The sequence below is a fragment of the Heterodontus francisci genome, chromosome 44 (genome assembly GCF_036365525.1).
Source record: "Heterodontus francisci isolate sHetFra1 chromosome 44, sHetFra1.hap1, whole genome shotgun sequence".
In the NCBI taxonomy this organism is placed as follows: Eukaryota; Metazoa; Chordata; class Chondrichthyes; order Heterodontiformes; family Heterodontidae; genus Heterodontus; species Heterodontus francisci.
Window position 1 is genome coordinate 21,624,627 of NC_090414.1, and position 21,088 is coordinate 21,645,714.

Genomic DNA, 21,088 nt, shown 5'->3' on the forward strand with positions numbered 1-21,088 from the left:
GGGGGGGTAATGTGTCCAATAATGCATGATGAGGGTTACATGTGCACAGGTGTTTGTGTGTGCATGTGTTACTGAACATCAGGTGAGCACAGGATCAGCTGTGATTTTCCCATGATCAAATAGTCACTGCTTAGGCCCCCATACACAGAGTAATGCAGCTGAGCAGGGTATTGGTGGGTGGTTGGTACCCTTCAGAACCTGTGCTCCAGTGTCGGTCAGCACCTCCCTAGTATGTTGTTGGGGGAGGGGTTTGTTTTTTTGGTCTCTCACTTCTCCTGCTCGCACCTTTTCTCTGCCCTCCCTAAATTCTAAGGAACTTACCATATTGTGAATTAAATACTCAACAACAATGCAAGGCCCCACCCAGGCAGGACCGACAAGTCAACCCTCTCTCATTGCCCCATTGCCCATCTCCCCCTTCGCATTGCTCTCTCACTATTGTCCCTAACCATTGCTCTCTTCCCAATGCCTTCTTGCCATTGCCCCCTACCCAATTCCCCTCCTTATTTGCCTCCCTACCCAGCCCATTACACCCTGCTCATTGTGACTCCAGAAGACAGATCTATAATTAATCCGTAATTCTCAGAGCAGAGAGAAAGCAGCCAAACAATATGAGATATCTCAGCACTTTTAATTTCTCCGTATTACTGAGGAGCTACCAAGCAACTGGTTGCTGTGCAACGGACGCAATTTCTCTGATCCTCTTTCTTTGTTACTGGTTGCACAGGACCATCTGTCAGCCCGTCACTGCCCCTCCCCCAGCCTCTGACTGTGCCTGGGTGAGGGACTGGGCATTTGCATCTTTTAGCTCCGCAGACACAAAAGCCACATGTTCTGAATTTTTGACATCAGCTTAGATTAATTCTGAATTTTAAAAGCATAAATTCCCAGACGGCTGCCTTTCTAATCCGGCCCCGGATCGCCGTGTTTCATTTCTGGGTGCAAACAAATCCAAGCTCAGGAACAAAACTCCTTGGGGAAGGTGGAGGGGGGGGGGGGGGAGTTGCTGAAACTCATCGTTTATATTCTGGCCCAAACACACACTCTATCTCACACTTACACACACTCGATCTCACATTCACACGCTCTGACGACGAGACTAGTATTTTCCCCCCTCTCTATTTATCCCACCATTGGCGGCTGTGCCTTCAGCTGCCTGGGCCCTAAGCTCTGGAATTCTCTCCCTAAACCGCTCTGCCTCTCTTCATCCTTTAAGACGCTCCTTAAAACCTACCTCATTGATCTGTCCCAATGGATCCATATGTGGCCTAGTGTCAAATATGTATAAGTTGTTGTTGTATCATAGCCCTCTGCACAGAAAGATTCCAGAGTGTCAGTGAGGGGAAGTGGCATGCAGGGAAGAGATATCCCAACAGATGGGCTGGCAGTGACTAAAGGGTTGATTCTGACCCCTGGAATGGAGTGCGCAAACCTCTGACGGCGGAATCTGCACCCATGAGTGGTGAGGCTTTAACACGGACAGGGCCTCAGGCCTGGATTGGGATGGCGAGAATGGCCAAATTCTCCCCACTTTCTGGTGACAATGCTCACACCCACACAGCACCTCACCACACTCTGGAGTAGCTTCATACCATCAATCAATCACTTCAAAGCAGAGTGAGAATGACTATTGTTGTGTGGGAGACTTGGAAGCCATTTTACACACAGCAAGAAGAATGCCCAGCTAATCTGTAATTCTGATGGTGCTGCTTGAGGGAGGAATGTTGGCCAGGACATCGGGGAGAACACTCCTTTTCATCTCAATGAAATACTTTGACCTGCAGTCAAATTTAACACAGCAAGATCCCACAAACAACAGTGACAAAAGAGGCCAGTTAATCTGTCTTGGAGAGACCTATGTTGGCCCCAGGACACCAGGGAGAACTCCAGTGTTCTTCTTCCCATAGTGGCCATGGGAACTTTAACATTCATCTGACAGACAGGGGCCTCTGTTTAACATTTCATCTGGCATAGAAACACATTCAGCACTCCCTCAATACTGGCACTGAGAGTGTCAGCCTTGCTTTTGTGCGCAGGATTCTGGAGTGGGCCGTGAACCCGCAACCTTCTACCTTCACAAGAGTGATACCTACAGAGCCACGCCTGTCAGAGGTGATGGCAATGGGTAAGGGACTGTAGGTACACCAGTGCCCATACAGCAAGGACTCCATGAGTGAGGAGAGATGGGGGGGGGGGGGGGAGTTTGAGACAAATTGAGATAAAAGCACCCAGTTTGAAAATGCCTCTGGCTTTTAACGGTCATCTTTGACATGGGGAGATGCTCTGACAATACTCAACAGTTACATCACTCCTGGGAGCTGGTTTCAAATCCAGCCCCAGCAGATGGCTGGGCTCCGTTATCACAGGCGGGAAGGGTCACATCCCAGTGTGCAAGGGCCTACCAGCCTGGTCCTTGACTATAAAAACCACCAGCTTGCCAGTCACAGTCACAGTCACTGGAGGCTGGAAGTGTGTCTGTTAACTCAGGCACAGAACAGTTGGAACATGCACTGTAACACTGATATACATCACCCCCCTCACTGTAACAGTGATATACACCACATCCCTCACTGCAACACACTCTGATCTATGCCACACCCCTCACTGTAATACATTTAATAAAAACACACACCTCACTGTAACACTGATATATACCACACCCCGCACTGTAACACATATAATAAAAACACACTCACTGTAACACTTGGATATACCCCACACCTTCATTGTAACACCCTGATACACACTACCCCCACACTGTAAGACCCTGATATACCCCACACCCCTCACTGTAACACACTGACATACCCCACACTCCCCACTGTAACTCTGACATACCTCACACCCCTTACTGTAACTCAGATATAATCCACAGCTCTCACTGTAACTCTCCCTGATTTACCTCACACTGTGACAGTCTGACATACCCCACATCCATCAGGATTTCTGACATCACCACACCTGGGACAGACAGGATGAGCCAGGTCCTGGGTTAGACAGGGACAGGGCCCGTTACGGACAGGGCCTGGATAGACGGATACAGCCTGGGCCTCAGATAGACAGGATAACTATCAGAGGGCAGCATTTAAATTAAGCACAGTAAGAAAATCAAGGGGATATTTTTAATCCTGCCGGAATGTGGTTTGTCTCTGGTGTGTATACAAAGGGAGAGAGGGAGAGGGTTTTTCCGGTATTCACACAGTGGGTGTCAAATATGACATACGGGCCTGGGCTGTCTCTTTTCAAAATAAGCTCCTTTATATTTGAGGGGGTGCAGGATAGCAGGACGGGCATGGGGGGGTGGCGTGGGGGGCAAGAGGAATACGAACAAAACAATCTCCGAGCAACACGGCCTGCCTTCTTGGGTTAATCAGCTCGTGTCTGCTCCAGCCGACAGCTGCCTGTTACCAACCAGTGTGTGTGAATCGTTCCATTGAGTGTGAAGGGGAAGGGGTTGGTGGTGGGGGTGGGGGAATGGGTTAGGAGGAGGCGGGGGGGAGGGGAGGCTATGTCTGGGTGCGCCTGCAGGGCAATGAGCGAGCAGAGGAATGTGCGGTCGAACTCCAGTGCCTCGTGGAATGCAAAGCTTGCACCTGTCGAGGCAGGAAACCCCGGATGCTTCGACAGATCCTCGATTTAGACAAAAGAGGCTGCCAGACTGACAGAGTACAAAGTAGTTACAAAAGAGGCCCCCTCACATTAAGCCAGTCTGGCCTCAGCTTTATGCTGCTTCAATGGCAGATTTGAGCTTTTAAATTGATCTACAGTAGGGGCAACTCCAACCCGGTCTGACTTCTCCCACCTAGCCCCCAGCCCCGCTATATGCCCACGGCCCTCCCCACCCACTCCGCCTACCATCCTCCACCTCACTCCCGTTCCAACCCCGCCAATACCTGATCCTTCCACCCCTCCCCTTACACTCTTAAGTCTGGTTGGATCCCACGGTGATTCAGTTCCTCCCAAACAGCAACCCCCCCCCACTCCCCCCACCACCATAGCGCTGGGCCCCTCACCTAAATGGCCATCCTTCAAGAGCTAGCCCAGATGGTAGGCTGTTCGACAGTGAGGGGCATCATCTGCAACACTGTTAATGCAGTAAAACGTTGCAAAGTGCATCAGATCAATCCAGTCCAAATGCGTGCATTTCCAGTAAGGTTGGGAGAGGTGGGATGGGGTGGGGGGGGGGCGGGGGGGGGGTGAGGCTGAAGTGATGGTGGGGTTGGAATGTTAGCACGTGAACTGGAGTGGGAATCTCGCAATTCATTCTTGTAAATTGAAAATTTCAAAACTGAGACTGATAGATTTCTGTGAGGCAAGGGTATTAAGGGTTATGGAAACAAGGCAGATAAACAGAATTAAGATGTTGATCAACCATGACCTAACTGAACTGCAGAACATGCTCGAGAGGCCGAATGGCCTCCTCCTGTTGCAACACATCACGATTAAGGTGTACATGTCAAATGAACCTGCCCTATTTTTATGTGCTGGTTAACCTAACTGTGACCCTGGGTCCACACAATTGGAATGAATGGTCCAGGTTGAAGAGTTCTTCATTTGATTAACCAATTACATGCTTCTCAGCTGCAAAAGGCAGAGCCACTTCTCACTGACAAAATATGGCAACGCGGCAACAAATGTATCCAGTTGATGTCAGGAGAGGACAAGAAAAAGAAATCAGGCTCAGCTAGCATGCCTGTCACACTTGTTCTCCGGCGAGCTGTGATCAGTTAGTTTTTAAATGTCTGCTTTCTTCATTAGATTCCAGTTCGATTTATTTGATGGGCACTAAAGTGTTATCTATTTTATCTGTTCCTTATAGCAATGTCAACTCTGGTTGGACACGGTCCTGGAGGTTTCATCACATGATCTCCTGCCTCAACTGCCCCACCCAGTCAAAAATCAGGGGTCAGCAACGTGTCCGTACATGGAAGTGGTAAAATATTTTGAGATCCGTGATTGGTAATTTCAGGGATGAGAAATTTCCCACTGGCTTCTTCAGACTGGCATTTAAAAAAAAAGATTGTACTGTCAGTTTCACAGCTGAATTGGAGTTTCTAAGCTCAGATCTTTATTTAATGCTCATTAACACTCCTTACTATATTCGCAGCTGGCAGGTGATGAGACGGGAACAGCGGTTTCCGAGCTTTGGACAGATTTGTGGTTTTCTGACAGATTTCGATTTTTTTAAAAGCCTGCAGGAAAACCTCCAATCTGTCCAAAGTTTGGAAACCACTCAGCAACGGTCAGAGAGGGGGGGGGGGCAGAGAGAGAGAGGATAGAGAGAGAGGGGGAAATAGAGAGGGGGAAATAGAGAGGGGGATAGAGAGAGGCAGAGAGAGAGGGGGAAAGAGAGCAGAGAGAGGGAGAGAGTGGGAGACAGAGGGGGGTCAGAGAGAAAGAGAGGGCAGAGAGAGAGAGAGAGAGGGGGCAGCGAAGAGAGAGAGGGAGACAAAGAGAGAGAGGGGGCAGAGAGATGGAGAGTGGGAGACAGAGGGGGGTCAGAGAGAAAGAGAGGGCAGAGAGAGAGAGAGAGGAGCAGCGAAGAGAGAGAGGGAGACAAGGAGAGAGAGGGGGCAGAGAGATGGAGAGTGGGAGACAGAGAGAGGGGGGGATATAGAGAGGGGGGGACAGAGAGAGAGGGGGACAGAAAGAGAGGGGGTACAGAGAGAGGGGGGAGACAGAAAGAGACAGAGAGGAAAGGGAGAAAGGTGGGTCAGAGCGAGAGAGGGGACACACAGGGGAAACATCATGGGGGTGGAACGTCACAGTGCGGGGGATGACACGGGGGGGGGTCAACACACAGAATGCGGAACAACACAGAGGGGGGAACACAGAGACGGGGGGACACAGAGAGGCAGGGGGAGAGAGACAGACAGAGAGAGAGAGAGGAGGGACAGAGCGGAATCAAGATAACAGATTTGACATCTATTCGGTTACTCCACATTGCTACAACAAGTGTGCAGGCAGACATTGACTACTTATGCAAGTAAAAAAAAATGCCAGGTATATCACTAAATTAGTGTCCAACATAGTGATGAGAGAGTAAGTCAATAAATTAGTCTTCTCATTTAAAGGTTCTTCACAAAAATGCACATTTGTTGCTGTTTTGATTAATAGTAAGACAAATTATTAATGCCTATATCTTTCCAAAATTGTCTCACTGGCCCCCTATGTAGACAAAAATTGTAATGCAGGCCCCACGCGAAAAGATTGGACACCCCTGCTCCAAGCCTTTAACCTTATGTTTTAAAATAACCTTGCAGCTAGGTTATTTTAAAACACAAGTTTAAATGCTTGTGTTATGTAAATTCATTTTAAATTGGCAAAAATCTCGATTTCTACGGTCTGGCACGCATTATTTTCACTTGGGACACAAGCTCAGTGACACATTGAAAGACTTTTGCTTTATATAAATTTTATAATTCTGCTGCTATCCATTTGGAATCACATTGTTTCAGGTCACATTGTATTGAGGGGAAAACAGGCAAGAAAATCCAAGGAATCTCCAGAAGTTAGTACTGTAAGTTTCTCATGAATACAAGAGTACAGTCTAATGGGGCTGAGTGACATTGGCAAAAACAGGATGCTGCTGACCCACGTACAATAGTTCGTAAATACAATAAACTTTAATCTATGATAAACTGTCTACGATCCTGTAACAAAATCCATGCTGCATTTGCAGTTTAAAAACTGTCGGGAAAGACATAGGAAAAATTTATTATTTTTCAATGACAATGATAGAAATAGTCATTAACTGATTTTTTTTTGCTGCGAATTGGATTAAAGGACATGTTTTGCAAGTATGTCAAAGATCAGTAACTGCAATGTGCATCATTTACTATCCAGTTTGAGGGCAGATAATCAGAGTGGCTAATATCATTTGAAAGTTGTCTGTATAATATAATTGCATTACGTTAAAAGTGCACCTTCACTAACAGGTAAGAGATTTGGGCTAGACATAAATTGGTTAGTCTGGAGTGCAATGTTACAGATAGTGACTAAACATTTTGTAACTGAATAATATATGCAGTAACAACTGCTCAACTTTTTGCAGAAAAGTTTTTTGTTAATAATTATCTTGTCTGAACTGAATCGGAATCAACAGTGATGGACTGAGATATAAACATGTGAATTTAAGAGGATCGCTTTATTGGAGAAACCAAAGGGCACTCTTTATTTGTAATTGTGTTTATCTAATTTTGTCACTAGCTTTGGTGAATAAATGACAGATGCTGTTATTTCTGTATTTTAGAATCCAGGAGCTAGTTTAATAGCCTGTCAAGAGGAATAAATTAGTCTTGGCCTACCGTTAATCTCTCTGTCTCTTCCTGTCTCACTCTGCTTTTCTGTTTCACATGACTCTTCTGAAGTACTATCTGCTCCATCCTATAAAATTCTCCTGATTTGGAGATCACTGCCCTTTTGTTGGCTGTCCTGTCTTCAGACACATATTACAAGCAGGTGGAGAATTTGCACAAATATTGACCATCACGGATTAAATTGTCTTGTGACAATAGCAGTGTGATAAATGGTCCATCTTCCTATTGCTGATTTTTCTACTGCCTCACCTCAATAACCACAATAACAATCGTCTCCTTGAGCTTCATTGGATGAATTTGTACTCCTGACACAGTGTGAATCCACAGAGGTCACCTGATAAAGTCCATCTACCACCCTGTGAAATGGTGCAGCTAGCTCCATTCCGTCAACAAAAATAATTTTCATTGGCATTGCATACTATTTTGCATGATAGCTAGCTAATACAGTTGTGCTGCTCTTCATTGATGTTTGTATGCTTAGATATTTTATTTATAGGGAGAAATATGTTTTAAATCAAACTGTGTTTTGATGGCATTAGATTGGCTGTACACTTTACATACAGTCTATGGCTGAGTCAATAATTTTGTCAAATGTACGTGGTGCAACATGTTGCTGCCTATCCCTGTCAAAAAGACTTTTCTCCCCCTCTCTCCAATATCATTATAACTAATAAAACAAAAGCGTGCAAAGAAAATTAAATTAAATTAACGGTGAAGTGATTAAAATCGGGGACGCGCAAGATTCTGACATCTACAGTGATGCTGCTCGGAGATCAAAAGGGGAAGATGTAAATCGGGGCCAGCTCATTGGCTTGGCTGCTTGCTGTGTATTAAGTCACACACACGAGGAAGGTCTCAGGTTCAATCCCTGGTCTATGATTGATCTTTGGGGAGATGGTGGCATAGTGGTAATGTCACTGAACTAGCAACCCAGAGGCCCAGGTTAATGCCTTGGCGACATGAGTTCAAATCCCACCATGGCATTTGGTGGAATTTAAATTCAATTAATTAATAAAAGATCTATAATTGAAAGCTAGTCTCAGTAATGGTGCCATGAATCTATCGTACATTGTCGTAAAAACCCATCTGGTTCTCCATTGGCCTTCAGGGAAGGAAATCTGCCATCCTTACCTGGTCTGGCCTACATGTGACTCCAGGACCACAGCAATGTGGTTGACTCTTAACTGCCCTCTGAAATGGCCCAGCAAGCCACTCAGTTGTCAAAGGCAGTTAGAGATGGACAACAAATGCTGGCCTTGCCAGTGATGCCCATATCCCATGAAAGAATATGTAATAGGGCACTTGGGGGCAGGGTGTAGCAGGGCACAAGTGGGCAGAGTAGCGGATGAGGTACCTACCTTTGGAGAGAGAGGTGCATCTCAGACAGGGCACTCTAGGACTGGCTAAGAGCTGCCAGCGAGAAGTGTACTGCATGGGCTCTGGAACTGTAACCCGATCCCAACCGCAGGCAGCTGGTCTGACAGCTGTGTCTCTCTCTCTCTCTCTCACTTTTCCTCCTCTTCCCCCTTGTTATGGGCACAATGCTAAACAAACCCTCAAGCCTTCACGTTCCTTTTGATTAATAATTAATGACGGCAGCCAGCAGCAGGGTGGGAGAGGCACTTCTGAGGTTGGTTAGGCTGGCGGTGTTGCAGTCAGTTCCCTGTGGCCCTTATCGGCATCTGGTGGCATTCAGCTTTTTAACCGGATTCCCCGGCACGGAGTCCTGCGTTTAATTAAATGGGCAGTGGCTGCTGAATTAAGAACAACACATAAGGGCATTTTTATCCGAATATGTTAGATTGCTAACTGAATCAAACCCTCAGCAGTTTTATTTTTTGCTCTTGGTCCTCTTCTCTTGCTGGAGGTCCTGACTGACACCCAAATGCTACCTTTGAGCCCAGACATACAGTATTTAACTGCAGGCAGCTCACAGACCTACCAGTGCTATCCTCGCTGGGTGATCAGTTTTGAGCAAGGTGGATGGATAAAGGAAGATTTGTCTCTAAATCATTTTAGTGATGAAACAGTGGAGTGATTAAAATTGGGGACGTGCAAGAGGCCAGAATGGGAGGAGCGCAGAGATCTCGGAGGGTTGGAGGAGGTTATAGAGACAGGGAGGGGTTGAGGCCATGGAGGGATTTGAAAATAAGAATTTTAAAATCGAGCCAGACCAGGAGCTAATGTAAGTCAGCAAGCACTGGAGGGTGATGGGTTGGTCCACTCAGAGGATGCTAAGGCCATTGGGCCATTGATTCCACGGGCTAACAGACAACGGGACCAAAGGCTTTACCGCCCCCACCCCCCCTGCTATGACCAATCGCCAGTCTAAGAGCGTTCCTGGGTGAGGGTGTTGGTGGGGAAGGTGGTGCAAATCATCCCAGGGCTCCTGCTCCTAACTGCTATCCAGTGACTCCCACTGGAAAATCTTGGCTGAGGGGACCTGGTCCAGCTGTACCATCCCCTGCAGGATTCTGTCACACATGAGTAAAGGCCACATGGATTAAATGGAGAGAGGATTTAGGATGTAGGGAGAGTTGGTTCCTTTAAGAGATTGGCTGGGAAGAAAAATCCGTTGAAGAGAACTGCCTGGGTGGATGGTCCCTTTAAGAGAACTGTCAGGAAGATTTGTGCCAAAATGGTCTTGGTTGCAGTTATTCACTTGCTGGCCATAATGTAGCATTATTTTAATGGACCACAAAGCATGAGTTCAAATCGTAAAAACCCAACAGGTTCATTAATGCCGCTTTAAGGAAGGAAACCTGCCGTTCTTATCCGGTCTGGGCCTTTATGCGATTCCAACCCCTACACCAAACTGGTTGACTCTGAATTGCTCTCTGAGGTGGTCTAACAAACTACTCAATTGCCTCAACAAGCCACTACCACCTTTTCAAGGTGCAGCTAGGAGCGAGCAATAGATGCTGGCCTTGTCAGCGATGCTCAAATCTCAAGGAAGTGCAGAATCCGAGCAGAGGGTGGGATTGTGAATTGAGTCCTGGCGTGTGCTTTGTAGCTGCTGAAAACTTCCTTGATAAAATTCAGTCACTAAGTTCACCTGCACATTGTGAGGAGCAGACAAAGGGGAAGATGGTCGCTTCCTTAGAATCATGGAATGATGCAGCATAGAAGGAGGCCATTCCACTCATTGTGCCTGTGCTGTCCCTTTAAAAGAGCTATCCAATTAGTCCCAATCCCCTGATCTTTTCCCACAGCCCTGTAAAATTTTATTTTTCAAGTATTTCTCCAATTCCCTTTTGAAAGTTACTATTGAATCTGCTTCCACCGCCCTTTCAGGCAGCGCGTTCCAGATCATCACATGCTGTGTGAAAATATATTTCTGCATGTCACCTCTGGTTCTTTTGCCAATCACCTTAAATCTGTGTCCTCTGGTTACTGACCCCTCTGCCATTGGAAACAGTTTCTCCTTATTTATTCTATCAAAATCCTTCAAGATTATGAACACCTCGATCAAATCTCCTGTTAACCTTCAACCAGGCTCCTCAATTTCAAAATCAAACTGAAAGACTGCAATTGGGAAATTATGCTACCTGCTCTGAAATTCCTTCTCTACACCTTGCCGCCTCTCTCTACCTCCTTTAAGATGCTCCTTAAAACTGACCTGTCTGACTGAGCTTTTGGTCACCTGTCCTAATGTCTCCTTATGTGGCTCGGTGTGAAGCAGATCTGTGAAGCGCCTTTTAGTATGTTTAAAGGCGCTGTATAAAAGTACCATTTGTTGTTCAGAATGGGATTCAGAGCACAGGATAAAATGTGTCCCCTTCCTCCTTTACTGACCAGAATCTCTGTCTTGAAGCCGTTTACAAAGCCTAGCAACATGCACAGACTAATCTTTATGGAGGCTGTGTTATGTAGATTTAATTTTCATTGGCACTGAACGACAAGCTCTGGGATGCCAAACAAAAAAAGAAGAGGCAGGTTTCACTTCAGATGAGAAATGTAAAGCACTCAAAAGTCATTGTGTGGCTCGATTGGATACTTGGCAGTTTTACAACAAGCGGTGGGGGTTTAAGACTAATGGATGTATCTGAAGCCTTCATCCATCTCCCCTCCCCACCACCCCCCCCCCACCTTGGCTAAAAGGAGTTGCCCCCATTGTTGGGGAGGCTCGGTAACAGACTGCAGGCTGTGAGCCTTTGGGAGATGAGCCACGCGCTGGGTCGGCTCCCCGGAGGATGCACTCATTCACTCACGACAGTTTTTTGCCACACTTCAGGCTCTGACCTCTGACCTGGCAGCGTGTGCCAGCTTGGGGCAGCCCCTCCCCCTCCTTCTAACAATCACCACCAGACGGTGTTAGCACAACGGACAGCAACACAGGTCACGTGACGCTCGAGGCCAAACTGCAGATGGAAGTGGTTGTTTGTGGAGGGGAAGGGGGGAGGGCGGCTGTGCTAATTAAAGGGACGGTCCACCTTTTGTTCAAATCTGCTTTTCTACTCACTCATTTTCTTTCTTTTGCAGAGCCTCTGTTTGTCTGCCCCCAGTTCTAACTGTGCAGGAAAATTAATTTATATTTGGCTGGTAATCTTTAAATCAATGTTTCTAACCCATCTCCCACACCCCCGCACCACCCCCCCCCCCCCCCCCACCCCACTCCCTATGCTCACTGACCTACATTGGCTCTTGGTCCCCTAATGCCTCAAATTTTAAAATTTCTCATCTTTGTATTCAAATCCCTCCATAACTTCACTCTCCTCCCCATCTCTGTAAATGTCTTCAGTCCTTCTGTCCTCTGGGATCACTGTGCTCCTCTAATTCTAGCTTCTTATGCACCCTCGATTTTCATTATTTCACATATGGTAGTCGTGCCTTCAGACGGCTAGGTCTTAAGTTCTGGAATTCCCTTCCTAGACCTCTGCACTCCTTTAAGATGCTCCTTAAAACCTGTCGCTGATGGGAAATGGAACGTGTTCCATGGCTCATTGGCAAGATAGCCAAGACTAGGAAAAGAGCACGAGCTGGTATAAGGGAGTTCGACGAGGGCAAGCATCACTCTTGAGTAGACCCATAGAGTGAATGAGTGGACACGGGATTGGAGGATTGATTGTGTGGAACCATTCTTCTGGTCCCGGTGTCCCTCCCCATTCATTTCTTTGGGAAAAGATCCTGCATGTCAGCCTTGGCTCAGTGGGTAGTGCTCTCAGACCCTACTCCAGAGGCTTGAGCTGATAATCCAGGACCCCACTGCTGCACTGTCGGAGGTGCCGCCTTTTGGTTGAGAAGTTAAACTGAGGCCCAGTTTTCCCCCTCCATGGCACTATTCAAAGTTCAGCAAGGGAGTTCTCCCCGGTGTCCTGGGACAATATTTATCTCTCAACCAACATCACTTAAAAAAAACCTAGACTGCAACATTTTCTATAATACAAGAGACTACATTTCATAAAGTACTTCATCGAATGCTTTGGGAGGTCCTAAGGTTGTGAATGGTACTGTATAAAGGCAAGTCTTTCTTTGTTTTATAGAGCACCTTTCACATCCTGGGGAAGCTTTACAGCCAATTAGTTACTTTGAAACGCAGTCACTGTTGTTGCGCAGGCAAGCTTGCGGCTGCCAATTTATGTGTTGGTGACTGAGGGGTGGGTTGGGATCAGAATCGGGCTGGGAAGCCCCCTCCCATAGTCAAATATCCAGCCAAGACTCACACTCCAGGACCTAGTCCCCATCCTGCCCTCACCCAGCATCTACAGATTCCTATCAAGCAGGGGCCATTGGATAGGAATTGGAAAAAGGAACCCTGGCTGTTCTACCTTCCCCTGAAAACTCCCTCACCCACCTCACTGTAAACCAAAGGCATGAAAGGCAATTAGCAGCCTGGGGGAATCCCTTCTTTTCTTTGTGAAGCATCTTACCCCACAACCCTTCTCAAAGCCGAGATAACTAACTTAGTAACGAGCAGGGGATTGATCTTCCAGTCTCAGCCCCACACCTGTCCCTTTGTATTTCTATGATGTTTGATATCTGTGTGGCATTTGTGCCAACTGTTGCTAGGCACAAAACGCATTTCTTGAGCCAAGTGACATAGGCTACTTGGCCTGCACCAGCGGTGATAGCGGTGAGGCCTGCAGACATGGGCTACTCCTGTCGAACCTACCAAACTGCATTCTGTAACTCAAGCTTGTTGCTTCCCTGGTTCACTTCTCCCACTACTCATCCCCAGTAACATACCCTCACCCTCCACACCTTTGGCAGTAATCTGATGATGAGATATTTTAAATTGTCAGACCCGTAGCCAAACATAGATCAGTAAGGACCGGAGTGATGGGCGAACAGGGCTTGGTGCAGGTTAGGATACAGGACAGCAGAGTTTTGGAATAACTGAAGGTTACAGATGGTGGGAGGTGGCTAGGAAAGCATTTGGAATAGTCGTGTCTAGGGGTGACCAGGGCAGGGATGAGGGTTTTTACCAGAAGGTAGGCAGAGGCACGGACAGAGCTGGGACCCCTGGTACTGTTCTGGGTTCAACTGTGAGGAATAGCTACTTGAGACTAGCGACCAGAGGAAACCCAGCAAGGATCAGCCTTCAGGAAAGGGGGCAGAAAATTGGAAGGTAAATGTGAGGAGTGGGGTTGGGGTGGAATATTTGGATCTTGATCGCCTGGACAGCATTGAACCCCTCAGTGAAAGGTTATCTTGGGCCATTGCAGAGTGTTCTTGTACAATGGCTCCTCCTAGGGGTGGTGTCAAAAATTACCCAAGTGTATCCATGAAAGGAGGGCGCACAGAAGTGAGATGGGATTATGCTTGTGGGGAGGGGGGGGGGGGGCTATTAGTACAATGGGAAGGGGGTGTATTAATGCAATTGCACTCTCCAAACACATCAAATGGGAAGCGAGGTATCACACGGGATCCTATTTCAGCAAAATGTGGTAGTCGGATGGAGGGGAGTCAGTTTAACGAGGGCTGACTTGATTTCTCCTCCCAACCCAGTCATCTGGCTCTCGATTGCTGTCCTGTTATACTGTCGGGAATGCCGGTGGGATTGTGATGCTGCCCATAGTTCAATAATCCGCTGACTCTGAGTGCCAAAGTTTACTGCAACAAAGTTTTGAATTAGTTATTGCACTTCTTTCAGATTCAGGTCTGATTGTCGATTGATGTTGTATCCCAGTTATCATGAGTTGGGCATTGGAGGAATGGAAATCCGAACTATCCAGCAGAGCCCTGCAGAAAGTATCTGAGTACGAGAGCCAACTGGAGAAACTGAAGAAGGAGAGACAACAGAAGCAGCTTCAGCTGGAAAGTTTAGAAGTTGCATTCCAGAAACAAAACCAAAAGGTAATTTCACTTTTGCTCCCCCTTTCACGGGTAATTTTCTGAGCTCCTGAAAGCACGGGTATGAGGGAAGGTAAGAATCGTGAGACAAAAAAGATTGAGGTCCATCTAGTTCGCCTTCGACCATCATGATACAACGATAACGGAGCTGTTGACTAATCATAGCAATCAGTCTCTGTTGAACAGTCTACAACAGACCCAGACATGAGGCGAGGAAAACCCTTGTCAGTGACAGTTCCGATTTTTTTTTAAAGGCGGTCTTTTACTCATAGTCGGAAAGGAACTGGCGGTGGGAGAGAGGGAGAGTGAGACAGGGGGGGAGCAAGAGAGAGTGAGTGAGTGAGACTTGGGAGGAGACAGAGACTTGAGGGAGAGAGAGACAGGCAGGGGAGAGGAGAAGAGAGACTGGGGTGGGGTGAAAGGAGGAGAGAGACTGACACAGATGGACGAAGACAGAGGTGGGGGAGAGAGAGCGATCAAGATCACTGCTGACAGAGGGGCATCTATCCAGAATACTGTGCAACACTACTTCAAGTGTGCGGGCAGACATTGACTACATTGTGCAAGCAAAAACAACGCCAGGTATCTCACTAAATCAGTGTTCAACATAGCGACAAAGAAAGTAAGTTCACAAATTAGTCTTCTCATTTAAAGCTTCTTCACAAAAATGCGTATTTTTTGTTGTTTTGATTAATAGATAAATTTCTAATGCCTTTATCTTTCTGAAATTTGCTCACTGGCCCACAAGTAGGACAAAGATTGTAATGTGGCCTCTCATGTGAAAAGGTTGGGCACCTCTGCAGTTTCTGACCTTCAGACCCAAAAGACTGGTTTTAAAAAAAAAATCAGAACTGTCAGTTTCACTGGCAATTGCTGTGAGTAGGAACTGTAGCTTCCGACCTTCGGGGCAGCATCGTGGTATTGAGGCGGACTTTTTAAAAAAAATTGGAATGGTCAGTTCTGGTGTTAAAATTTCCTTCACCCTTTATAATTACATGATGTACTAACTGTATTAAAAACTGAAATGCTGAAGTTACTTTGGTGATTTTATACAAATGCATTAGTCCACCGTCTTGACAGTAACCAAAAGTAAGTAAAGGGAAAACTAATGATTCTACACATTTGAAGTGGCCTGAAAGCATTTGCATTCATTACAGATCATTAACAGTGCTATAATTAAATGATTCCTTGTCAAAAATAATTTTCAGACTTTTTTTGTTTTCGGCCACTAATTTTCAGACCTTTTGGACTTTAACCACTCTCACCCCTGTTTATTATAACAACTAAACTAAAATACACCCTCATTAACCAAATAGTACTTTGTAAGTAGCTGATACCCCAAATTACAAAGCAAGGTATTTACTTAATGAAATGATTGAAAACCTCACACCAGAGCTTGAAAGTTGCAGCTATGAGGAAAAATTGCATAGGCTAGGATTGTTTTCTGTAGAACTGAGGAGAGATTTAATTGAGGTGTACAAAATTATGAGGGGCCTAGATGAAGTAGACAGGAAGGACCTGTTTCCCCTGGCGGGGAGGTCGGTTAACAGGGGACACAGATTTAAGGTGATTGGTAGAAGGATTAGAGGGAGACATGAGGAAAAGCTTTTTCACCCAGAGGGTGGTAGGTATCTGGAATTTGCTGCCAACAACGGTGGTGGAGACAGAAACCATCAATTCTTTTGAAAAGTACCTGGACATGTACCTGAAGTGCTGTAACCTGCAAGGCTATGGACCAGGTGCTGAAAGGTGGGATTAAATTGGGTGGCACAGACACGATGGGCTGAATGGCCTCCTTCTGTGCCGTAATTGTTCTATGGTTCTACCTTTATCCAAAGATCAAAGTGTCTGTTATTCCCTATAAACAGAGGACACTATTCTCTACAATATACACAGGAGCTATTATTCCCTATATTATACACAGAGGCTGCTATTCCCTATAATATACACAGGGGCAGCTATTCTCTATATTATACCAGGGGGTGCTATTCCCTATATTATACACAGGGTTTGCTATTCCCTATATTATACCAGAGGCTGCTATTCCCTATAATATACACAGGGGCTGCTATCCTCTATATTATACACAGGGGGTGCTATTCCCTATAATATACACAGAGGCTGCTATTCTCTATATTATACCAGGGGCTGCTATTCCCTATATTATACCGGGGGCTGCTATTCCCTATATTATACCAGGGGGTGCTATTCCCTATATTATACACAGGGTTTGCTATTCCCTATATTATACCAGAGGCTGCTATTCCCTATAATATACACAGGGGCTGCTATCCTCTATATTATACACAGGGGGTGCTATTCCCTATAATATACACAGAGGCTGCTATTCTCTATATTATACCAGGGGCTACTATTCCCTATATTATAGACAGGGTTTGCTATTCTCTATATTATACACAGGGTCTGCTATTCTCTATGTGAGACACAGGGCTGCTATTCCCTAAAATACACAGGGTCTGCTAATGTCTATATTATACACAGGGTCTGCTATTCTCTATGTGAGACACAGGGCTGCTATTCCCTATGATATACACAGAGGCTTCTATTCTCTATAATTAGGGCCCTACCAAATTGACCGCCATGAAAAATCGTCAGGGACCGTGAAATCTTGGGTCCTCCATGAAATTGGCCATTTTGTGAACTTCTTGCGTTTTAGTCATTGACACAAGACTCACCCTGCTGATTGCTGGGCATGTTGCAAACATCGCACATTTTCGTGATTGACACAAGGCTCAACTCGCTGATTGGTAGATGAGGGAGGGCTTCTGGTGCAGTTTTGAGAGAAGCAGTCTCAAGTATTAGCAGACGAGTGAGAATGCCAGAAGGAGCAAATCAAAAACAGCCACAACCATTACTGCAGCACATCAAGTGGAAAAATTTGGAAGCCAAATTCTGCATATCGATGGTGGAATACTGGTTTGTACGAGCTGCAATGTTTCACTGGATCAAACACGCCACCTAGAGTCTGAAAGCCAGTGCAGCAGAAAGAGAGCATCCCACACCGCACTGTTGGAAAATAAACACGCGGAAAAAAAAAGCAACAATTTCATCTCTTTCTAAGAAGTTGACAGAAAGCTCAGAAAATCGTCAGATGGTTAAAACGGAACTTGTGGATGCTTTTGCAAGCGCCAACATCCATTGGAAAAACGTGATCACACAAAGCTGTGGGTATTCATTCAATGTAACGTGCAAAATGGTGTTTTCTTATCAAGTGCAAATAAACTACGACAGGACTACCTACCAAAGGTTTTTGCTGCACATTGTGAGGAGATGAAGTCTCAGATTAATGCATGTGAGTCTTTTGCCATTATTTGCGATGAGTCCACCAATAAGCAAGACAACTATGTGCTGCATGTTTTGTTTGATTTTATGACTGGTAAGGCTGAAGATGAATAGTCAGGAAAGCGAACAACAGTGCTCACAGACTGTGTCCACTTAGAAGCTGTTAATTACACCACAGTTTCCCAAGTGATACTCAAACCGTTTCAAAATACGGTGCAGATTTCAACAAAGTGTCTGCGTTCATTCGTGACAATTCAACTTACATGACAAAATCTTTCAATCTGTGCTCCAAGGTGTAATGCCTAATGCTGTCCATATTGCAGGTAATGCACATATAATTTCTCTTGTCAGTGAGCTGTGGAAAAGCAAGTTTGGTAAAGTCAACAAACTGGTCAGCTACATTAAAAAGATCTTCAAACACTGCCCGAGCTTCAATACAGGCAGCACATTGCAATTGAGGCTGAATTGACTGAAATTGGAGAACAAAACATTGTCCTTCCTCCAGAGCCAGCAATCACATGTTGAAATTATTGGTTTTGGGCAGTACAATATCATGCAGCTCACCTGAAATACTATTCAGACTTTGTCTCAGAAGAGCTCACACTGACACCTAAAACACAGGTTTTAACAGACATTGTAACCCTTCTAAACGATGCTTAGCTTAATGAGGAGGTTCAAGAATGCTACACGACTGATGGATTTAATCACTTGTGGAATGTAGAAGCCCCACCTTGCAAGGCTAGCACGGTGCTGCCTGACAATTCCAGCAAAATCTGTGGATGCAGACAGAGCTGTGTCTAAACACGGACAGGTTTTCACAACACAGAGACAGGGAATGAAGAAAGAGAAAGTGACTTCAGTGAGTTAAGAATGTGATCTGTTCATAGTCAGCTTTTTACAATCGTTTTTGAGTATACAATAAATGCCATTTGAAACCAGAAACCTCCCTTGTCCTTTTTTTTTGTTTTAAATAGATCATTTTCATTGTTGTAATACCATGACATTCATGATTTAAATACATGAAATCGTGAAATTCAGGATTCTTAAAATGCTGTGACCATGAATTTGGTAGGGCCCTATCTATAATATACACAGGGGCTCCTATTCTTGAAAACATGTGCGGGGGGTACAGTGTCAGATGCTGTCCATGTAGAGCGCACAGTGGAAAAAAGGGAATAACTCACTCCTGTCTGGTATTGTATGGCCAGTGTGTGTCTCTCAGTACCTTTTATACATTTACAGTGGGTAAACTCTGGCCTGTAGCCCACTAGGTCACATTCTCTCCTCTGGCCTGTTTCCTATTGAGCAATCGGATATCCCAGACTGTACAGTTCCCTATAATATCTCATTCCCAACCAGATAATGATGCAATTCCTTTTTTGAAGGAGTTACTCTTTGTTTCAGCTGGTAGCCTATTGCATATCCATTGCTCTGTGGGGGAAATCTTCTTTTAACTTTCCATCTCATGTGGATTTTGTGTCCTCTAGTTTTGTGCTAAGTTGGATAGGTTCTTCCGTCAGACCATCTGATTCTGTCAATGGACTTTATTGCCCTATTTGTCCTTTCCTGAAAGCTGTAACTGGAACACAGTACCACGGGCATCAGGTTCGATGGTCAATGAACAGATCACAAATCAAATCCTGGTCCCTGCAGTGTCCATTCAGCTCAGTTAGTATGACTGTCACCCTCTAAGCAGAATGTTGCGGGTTGACTCCAGGATTTGAGCACATAATCTGCGGCTGCACTTCCAACGGGGAGAAGAGATGTTAAACCAAGGCTCCGTCTCCCGGTTCAGGTGGATATTAAAGATCCCACACCTACTATTGGAAGTAGAACACGGAAGATTTCCCTGATGTTCTGTGGCCAATATTTCTCCCTCAAACAACAGTGCCAAGAAACAGATTAACTGAACAATTCTATTGTTACTCTTTCTGGGTAAAAGGCTGCTGTATTTGCCAACAAAACAACAACAAAAAAATCAATTTTTTTTATATTTGTTCATGGGATGTGGGCATCACTGGCAAGGCCAGCATTTATTGCTCTTTGAGAAGGTGCTGGTAAGTTGCCTTCTTGAATCACTGCTATCTGTGTACTTTAGGTACACCCACAGTGCTGTCACAGAGGGAGTTCCCAGATTTTGACCCAGTGACAGTGATGGAACGGTGATATAGTTCCAAGTCAGGATGGTGTGTGACTTAGAGGGGATGTTGCTGGTCGGGGATTAATGGTATGGAAATACTTTGGGACATTTCTGAGAGACACAATCTCTTCCTCCTTCCTTCCCTACCACCTTGCTACCTGGCCTCCCTCTGTCATGTCCACCTAAACTTGTTTTCCACCAGGGTCAGGGGATAGCGACCACCAGCAGGAACCATCTGGAGCTCTGGATTTCCGTGTTTCTGATACGGCTAACTCACCCCAGAACAGAGCTCGGCCCTGAGAGTCTCTGGGAAATATGGGTTAGCACTACTGGTGCTACTAGAGGAGCCAGTCATGGCTCAATGTGGCAGCACTCTCGCCTCTGAATTAGAAGTTTGTGGGTTCTAGTCTCACTCTAGGGACTTGAGCACATAATCTAGGCTGACACTCCCTGTACCAGTACTGAGGTACTGCTGCACTGTCAGAGGTGGCATCTTTCAGATGAGGCATTAAATTGTAGCCCTGTCTGCCCTCTCAGGTGGGTGTAAAACATCCCATGGCCACTATTTCAAAGAAGCACAGGAAGATTCTCCCTGGTATCCTGGGCCAACATTTATCCCTTACCCAACTTCACTAAAAACAGACTGATCATTATCTCATTGCTGTTTGCAGGAGCTTGCTGTATGCAAATTGGTTGCTGCATTTCCTACACTTCAAAAGTACTTCATTGGCTATGAAGCACTTTGGGATGTCCTGAGGTGGTGAAAGGCACGATAGAAATTGGATTCTTTCATTTATTGCACTAGGTTCTTAGTGTCTTACAAACCTCAGACACTTTACAGGCTGCTTGTTTAGTTTAGAGATACAGCACTGAAACACGCCCTTCGGCCCACCGAGTCTGTGCCAACCATCAACCCCACCCATTTACACTAATCCTACACTAATTCCATATTCCTACCACATCCCCACCTGTCCCTATATTTCCCTACCACCTACCTATACTAGGGGCAATTGCTAATGGCCAATTTACCTAT